Consider the following 8,688-nt stretch of genomic DNA (forward strand, 5'->3'; position numbering starts at 1 on the left):
TTGTTAAGATCAACTTCCTTAAAACTTGATGGACATTGACAATAGTGACACAGGAAATCCAGAAAAGCTCTCTCTTCCCAATGGAAAGGGATCGGCCATAGTCAACTCGGTTGACCAAATGGTAAAGAGAAAAGCTAAGTCTGTGATAGTCTCGTGTACCATTATCAAAGGGTCCATATGTTTATATTGCCAAAGGAAGGGGCATTGGTTGCGAAGCTGCCAAATTTACCTAAGGATGTTAAAGTCAATAAGTTTGACTCTACTTCAGGTAAAGTCCACTATCTAACTCTGTTAAGTTTCTATTCTGAGATTCTTGATACATGATGTGACTGGGTCACATGGTGATGTTTAAGAATCAAAGAAAAGTGAAGAAACTTAAAGAAAGAATATGTTGAATCTGATCGCGTAGATTGATTTCTATCGCGTAGCTTGAAAAATCGGATTCTTGAGCTACTTCTTAGGAGTTATGATATTTTTGCTTAGGAATAGATAACAACAAGTTTTCATATGGATTGTAAGGATTAGTTTTTCCGCAAAGTTTTAAAATAATCGAAATTTTTTGATTTTATTTATTTTAAAATATCCTTACAATGGCTTTTGAGGAAAAATTGTTGCTTATATGATTCCAATAATAGCAAGAATGGAAATATGAAATTGATTCTTTCATTTGTGGTAATGTCTAAATTTACCAAATAAGGAAAGATTCTCGTCACCCATGTTTCAATTGGACCGGAACTTGGAATCATGCAAGTTGTATAACATGATGAATGAGAACTTTCAAGTTTTGGAAAAAATTAAGACTAATTACTTTTTCACATGGATGTGTGAGTCAAGTAATGGACTAAGGGATCGAGTACATAGTCTTGTGCACTGATTAAGTCCACCACAAAAGATTGATAAGACTATTCGTCATAGTTTACTAAAGCTCAATAAATATGATTATACTTACATGCTTAAGTGTAACTCTGAGACATTGGAAAAAGGTTCCAATGTATGGCAGAGCGAATAAGAAGAATCAAAATGACAGAAGGATAAAAGTTTCTCAAATCTAAAAAGATGGGAGAGTACTTTAGTATCAGTTTAGTGATCATCTGAATGATTTAGAGACCTAATCACAATTCATCCTCTAAGTGCATTCTGATAGCTAAGAAGAGGAGCTATGAATTGGTGAAGTGGATAAATCAAGAAGATGAGTCATACTTCGTTCCAATACAAGTCTTAGAGTCATACTCCAAGATTGTAATTTGAGTGACATGTCTTAAAGAAGGTTTAAAACACTTGTCAAATGTAAGAGTAAAAGTTTTCTACTGTTGTACATTTGAAATTGGTAAGTTGTGATGTTTTGGATAAAACAAAGACCAACTTAGGCCAATTGGGTAAAGTGTTGATTAGAATCCGCACTATCTCTTGGATATTTGACAAGGGAGTCTTATAGGTCAAGAGGACAGTGGGAGTCTTAAAGGTCTTGAAAGTCTCAAGATCTAATCAAGAATAGAACCTGAAGTTCTTCACTAGCACATGACTTGAGGTTTATAACCTATTGTGTTGACATATTCTGTGCCCATTCCAGTTAAAGTTGGCTTTGCATATGAGTTCTTAGAGTTCTCAATTTGTTGCACAACAACTTGGAAGCAATGGCAGGCCCTTGAGCTGCCAGGTGGCAAGAAGTTAAGATTGAGTTCAATCCATATGGTTTTGGATTTGTCATTATATGTGTCTTGTGATTATGGTTTTGACAAATTCATATGGGTAGGAACTCATACACCATAAAAATCTAAGTGTCATAAGGTTTCTCTCCGATTCATGAAAATGATGGTGAGGAAACACTTTCACTAAGTAGATTTTAGCTAGATAGCAATTGTGATATTTGCATTCTCAAAGTCGTTAGTGGAGCGTGTGTGGTTTACCGGCACACTAACCTGGACTTGTGAGAAGTGGCCAAAGGTCTAACCATTATGATTACGGCATACCTCTTCATAATTTTTTAGACTCACAAGTGTGCTATCTAAGGGAAGGTGTATGATTTTGATAAAGTCTTATCAAAACAATCTAGTATCAGAAATCTGAACTTTGGTAAGAAAGTCAATGAAGTATTGATTTCTAGAAGTCCAGCTGATTTCTGGGTACATGTCAAAGCTAGTGGGAGCATAAGTGTTATGCTAATAATCATCATGTTAGTGGGAGCATGATAATTATGATAAGTATTGCAAGTTAGCAATGTTAATTATACAAAACAAAAGTTTCAATTGGGAAAAAGTTGTTTTGCTATAATTAAGGGAGAGGAAATTATGCTTCATCTCAAATCTATAAGCTTAGATCGTGAGGTTTTAATCATTTAGTCAAGGATATATATGAATTTCATGTTGGAATGCCTCAACATAAGGAAATTCTGTATATGGGTCCATTATTTGCGTTCTAAAATTCGATTATGATTACGGCATCCCTTTTCATAATCTGAATTATGAGAACTTGGCAAATAGAAATGGAAATGTTATAGCATAAGACTGGTTTAGTCTTTATGTGAGACAACATGAATCGTGTCCCATATGCTTCGGATATAGGATCGATTACATGTGCTATAATCATCCGTTCTAAAATTTTCCAAATGCCTGGGGCATTAAGAAGGGAAAAGGTTTAGAACTGGATATGACTAAAAGGATTAAACAATTGTCGAGAACAATCTGAGGTTTACCAAAGATTGGTTGCTCAAGGACAGTTGGAAGTATAGTGATAATTATGGTAGGACCATATTGACATAATCTGTAAGGAGGCAACTCTTGTTCAGAAGTGATAGTCAAAATGGAATCTGGAAATGTTTCAAAGTTAGAATTTTCAATCTGTGTAAGATTAAGGAAACTTAATGCAAGAAGGATATTTCCAAGGAGTTGATCTCCTTTGGAATACTTTGTAAGATTGTTGCCAAGTCTTTGTGAGTTTGTGCATAATCATTACAAGATGATCAATGCATATAAGTTTAGAATCTAACAGATTTCAGTAAATGGCATGAATTTGGAATTCTTGCATTTGCGGTAAGGGTTTGGGACTGTGAAAAGAGAATCATTGATGTTATGTTCAATTGATATAGTTCACAAAGTAAAGCTCATAGACAAACATAGTATGCATACTTGGTGTATGGCATGACTAGTGTTTAGAAAACATAGTGTACATGCTTGGAGCATGGGACAACTATTGTTTTAAATTCAAGAATAAAGTTGATAGCTGAAACAGTATACAATGAATAATGTGTAATCATATGGTGATAAATAAAAGGTGTTTTATTTATGTTCAAAGGGTTGATACCATATTGGATTCAATTATTATTGTGTTTCATTTTGCATGTTTTGATTTCCCGAATAAACTAGGTTATTCTTCCGGAATGACTAAGTTATTCAAACCATCCACAGTCGGTCATATGTTGGAAGTAGATATGAATTAAGACTGTCATGGGTTGGCTTGTAGAGGTCTAAGGTGTTGGACAAAGGGCTACAACACTCATGAGTGCTCATAAGTTCTGAGTATTGGATTCAACCCGCGCTCATTGGAATCACTTCATGGATTTTATCACGAGTGATCATGAGACGATAATATCTTATATTCTTCAAACCTAGAGATATGAGTTGTTACTATGAGTTGATAGTACATTGATTGCACGAAAATGCATTTGGTAACATGGTGCTATAAAACGTGCCTTTGTGTATGATTCAACAAGTAGTAGAACAAGCCATATGAGTCGAAGTTTATCCGTTCCTTTTACCTTCGGGATAAGAGCGATATCTGTGGGCCCCTCGATGATTTGATGATGACAAATGGAAGTGCTCGGCCGGGCCAGGACTGATTTGATTTGTTCAATTAGTCAGTCGTCATAAATCGAAAATCAGGAAACAACAAATGGACAGAGAGAATGATTATAATCCATGTCTCAGTCCATATGATATCTAGAATGGAGGAATATATGATCCCTTATCTAATGGACAAGTCATTGACAAAGGTCAGAGTTCATCGACAAGGTGAGAGTTCGACAGAAGCTTTTGAGAGCTACGATTGCCAGTTGGTTCCTAAAGTCATACGCAATAATAGTTTTAGACTTTTCCAAGTGGGAGACTGTTGGATTAATGTCTAAGTCCATAACTATAATTGGTAAGAGTTGACCCGACCCGGCATGGTCCATTTGGGTTGCATGGCATCATGCACTTGGATAGACTAAATGAGAGAAATAAGACACTTATGGTTATTAATATATTATAAGTTCTAGTATATTAATAATAAGAATAATGAGATTATTTAATTAGTATTGATCAAGAATTAATCTAGGATTAATTAAGTGATCAAAAGAAGACTAATTAAATATATGGGTTGATTGTGTAAATCATCAATACTTGTATAGTGGGCTTATGCTCCATGGATAATCGAGTTGGGCTAAAACCCATAAGATGGTTCATGGATGCTCCATGGTGTATTTGAACCCATGGATCCAAGGAAATGGAAAGCCATGACAATTAAGAGTTTACCCTAATTGTAACACTATATAAAGATCACATTCTTGGGAAAAATCAGCCACTAGAGAGAGTGAGAAAGGGCTAGCCGATTTTCATGAAGTGTAGAATTCTCTCAAGTTAATCCATGTGTATTTGGTGTTGTGTGAACCATTTGAGGTGTCACACTTGGGGCACTTGGCACTCAAGCTTCATGAAGACTTTCTACACCAAAGAGGTATGTATTCTATCTTGCTATAGTTATTGTTTTGTATGCTAGATTAGGATAATACCTTGGAAGTTCTTATTTGCATGTATAATAGAGAAAACATAGATCCAAGGTATTTAGGGTTGCACGTACACTTAGGAGTGTTAGAATGCTCAAAACCCAACAGGAGGATCTCCTCCGGACATTCAGGAGTGACTTAGTATCCATCCAGTTGGGTTCGCGCACACTCTCCTTCAAGGACTTATAGGGAAGTGGTGCGCCAGACTTCCATGGGGCGAAGCACCCTATAGCTGCCAGGAGATGGATCATAGACAAAGAGTCTGCCCAGTTCATGATCTTCTGCTCGGAGAGGTCGAAGGTTCACTTTGCTACGGGTTGTTTGAGGGATAGGGCTACGGATTTGTATGAGTCAGTTGGTGACTGAATGAGAGACCCAGCCTTCGAGGCTATGACTTGGTCAGACTTTGTGACCAGGTTCATGGTTGACTTTGCGCCAGCTGTGGAGCATCAGCAGCTGGCCAGGGAGTTTCTTAACATCAGACAGACTACAAAGTCATTGGCAGAGATCACCGCCAAGTTCCGAGAGAGGGCGTTGTTGGTATGTTGAGGGCTGAAATTTCGTAGCACATTAGATACTCAGCCTACCCGACCTTGGAGTCCATGATTGCCAGGGTGAGGGAGAGGGAGATTAAGTTGGAGCACCTCAGGAAGAGGAAAGCAGAGGCAGAGTAGGTTACTGGGGTTTCGGGGAAGAAACCCAAGGGATCAGACACTAGGTCGAAGGGCCAGTTGGGGCAGAGCCGCTACAAGAAATGCGGCACGCCGCATGAGGGACCTTGTAGAGCAAGATCATCCGGCTACTACAAGTGAGGCAACAAGGGGCACTTTGGCAAGGATTGTAGTTCTTCTGCCCCCATTGTTCAGATGTCAGACCTGATTTAATTTCATTGCAATCAGAGGTGCCATAAAAACGCCGATTGCCATAGGTTGATAGCAGCAACAGCAACACCATTGGTGGAGCCAACTCCAGTGACTGCACGGGTTTTGGATCGCTGGAAGGTCGAGTCAGAGGAGCCAGTGGTGAGGAGTCGAGTTTTTCAGTTAATGGCTGAGGAGGCACACGCCGCATCCGATGTGTTACGGGTATGGTTTCTTCTCTCTAAATTTTAGTATATCTCGCTTGTAATATTGATGTATTATGCTATATGTTTTGTTTAGGATCGTTCCATGTGAACGGTATCCCACTTTAGGTGTTGTTTGATTCGAGTGCTACCCGATCCTTTGTCTCTGTTGCGCTTAGCAAGAGGTTTCCTGAGTTTTCGGGCACGCTAGATTGACCACTATAGGTTGAGATTGCGAACGAGCGGTCAGTGTGCGGATCAGAGGTTATCAGGGATTGTGTTTTGAGGCTGTTCGATGAGCACTACTTTGTAGACGTTGTTCCCATACCATTGCAGGGTTACAAAGTTATTATAGGTATGGATTGGTTGAGCCCTAATGGGGTGGTAATCGACTGCGCGCAGCAGTTGGTTCGGGTCAGGACCCCAAGTGCGGGAGAGCTGGTTATTCAGGGTGAGAGATCACAACATGGACCAGCTTATGTTCAGTGCCGAGAGCTAGGGGCTACCTCTAGCAGGGTTACGCAGGGTATGTTTCCTATGTTATGGATACCCGGGAGGCGGGTTAGGCGACGATGAGTGACATGCCAGTGGTACAAGAGTACGCAAATGTATTTCCATAGGAGCTGCCTGGGATATCTCCGGAGAGGCAGGTGGAGTTCAGGATCGACCTGGTCCCTGGTGCGGCTCCGATAGCCAAGGCATCATATCAGTTGGCTCCTCCTGAGATGCAGGAGTTGTCTAAACAGCTACAGGAGCTATTAGACAATGGATTCATCAGACTGAGCAGTTCACCTTGGGGAGCCCCGATTCTATTTGTGAAGAAGAAGGATGGGTCGCATCGGATGTGTATAGATTATCGGGAGATGAATAAGGTAATGGTCAAGAACCGTTACCCACTCCCGATGATTGATAATCTCTTTGACCAGCTTCAGGGAGCATCTTGGTTCTCCAAGATTGATTTGCATTTAGGATATCATCAGATGAGTGTCGAAGAGGAGGATGTGCAGAAGACTGCCTTTCGGACACAATATGTTCGTGTTGGATATTCCAAGACTCGGGAGCAGCACGAGGAGCACTTGCAGGAGGTGTTGGATACTATTAGTAGGGAGAGCTTGTACGCCAAGTTCTCCAAGTGTGAGTTTTGGTTGCGCAAGGTGCAGTTTCTTGGGCACCTTGTCAAATAGAATGGGATTTCATTCGACCTGGACAAAGTGGAGGCCATGATGAGGTGGGAGGTTCCGAGGTCCCCATTTGAGATTCGGAGGTTCCTTGGATTGGCGGGTTACTATCGAAGATTCATTTAGGAGCTCTCAAAGATAGTCGTGCAATTGACCCGGTTGACAAGGAAAGCCATGGTCTTTCGTTGGGGGCTAGAGTAGCAGACCGCATTTGAGATTCTTAGACAGAGAATGTGTGAGGCGCCAATCTTAGCCTTGTCGGAGGGTGTGGAGGATCTGGTTGTGTATTTTGATGCATCCATCTCGGGTTTGGGCGTGATATGAATGCATAAGGGGCATGTTATCACCTACGATTCGAGGCAACTGAAGCCTCATGAGGCGAACTATTCGACGCATGACTTGGAGTTGGGGGTAGTTATTTTTGATGGGTTTTGAGCATTCTAACACTTCCTAAGTGTACATGCAACCCTAATAACCTTGGATCTATGTTTGTCTAATTATCATGCAAAGTTGAATTTCCAAGGTTATATTCCTATCTAGCATACATGGGGAACAATTTTAACTTAAATGAAAGATAGAATAACATACCTTGTTGTTGCTTATGTTCCTTGAAACCTTGTGAGCCTAGCACCCCAAGTGTGATGCCTCAAATGCTTCACACAACACCAAATGCTCTTGGAAAGACCTTTGAGATAATACACACTTCTTAAAATTGGCCAAGCCCTCTAGTTTCTTATGTCTAGCCGATTTTGGTGGAGAATGGGATCCTTATATAGTGTTGACACATCTAGGGTTACACCATGTAAACCCTAATGTGTCATGACTCTTCATTTCCATGACCCATGGGTTTGTAACTCCCATGGAGCATCCATGGAGCATCCTATGGGTAGAACCCAACTTGATAATCCATGGAGCCTCTTAGCCCACTATACAAGATATGAATGATTTACATAATCAACCCATATATTTAATTAGTTATCCTTTGATCACATAATTAATTCCAAGTTAATTCTTTGATCAAACTAATCAAATAATATTATTAATATATTAGAACTTATAATATATTAATAATCTCCAAGTGTTATTTCTCTCATTTAGTCTATCCAATTGCATGGTGCCATGCAACCCAAATGGACCATGCCGGGTCGGGTCAAGTACACACCCGAAATAGTTATGGACTTAGACACCTTATCCAACATTCTCCCACTTGGATAAGTCTAATAACTATATCTCTAGTACTTCAGGAACCGACCGGAAATCGTAGCTCTTTCAAGGTCTCTCGGAACTGAGAAGAAGATGGTACGCCATTTAAGATAAGGGATCATATAATCCTCCATTCTAAATATCAGCCGGACAAATACATGGAACAATGTCTTACTTATTGTCCAGCAGTTTGTTTCCCGATTTCCGATTTGTTTGACAAAGAACATAATTGAACACATCAACTTAGTTCTGACCGGGCCCGGTACATAGGTCAAAACAAAATCATCGAGGGGCCCAGATATCAGCTTCTAATCCAAGAAGGAACAGATAAACTTCGACTCGTATGTTTGTTCTACCACTCATTGAATTACACACAAAAGCACGTTTTATAACATCGAGTTACCAATGCGTTTTCGTACAGTCAATGCATAACCAACTTGTAAGTAACAAATCATATCTCTAGGTTTGAAGACTTATATGATATT

This window comes from Lactuca serriola, chromosome 8 (assembly GCF_051521515.1).
Source record: "Lactuca serriola cultivar US96UC23 chromosome 8, Lser_US96UC23_V15, whole genome shotgun sequence".
Lineage (NCBI taxonomy): Eukaryota > Viridiplantae > Streptophyta > Magnoliopsida > Asterales > Asteraceae > Lactuca > Lactuca serriola.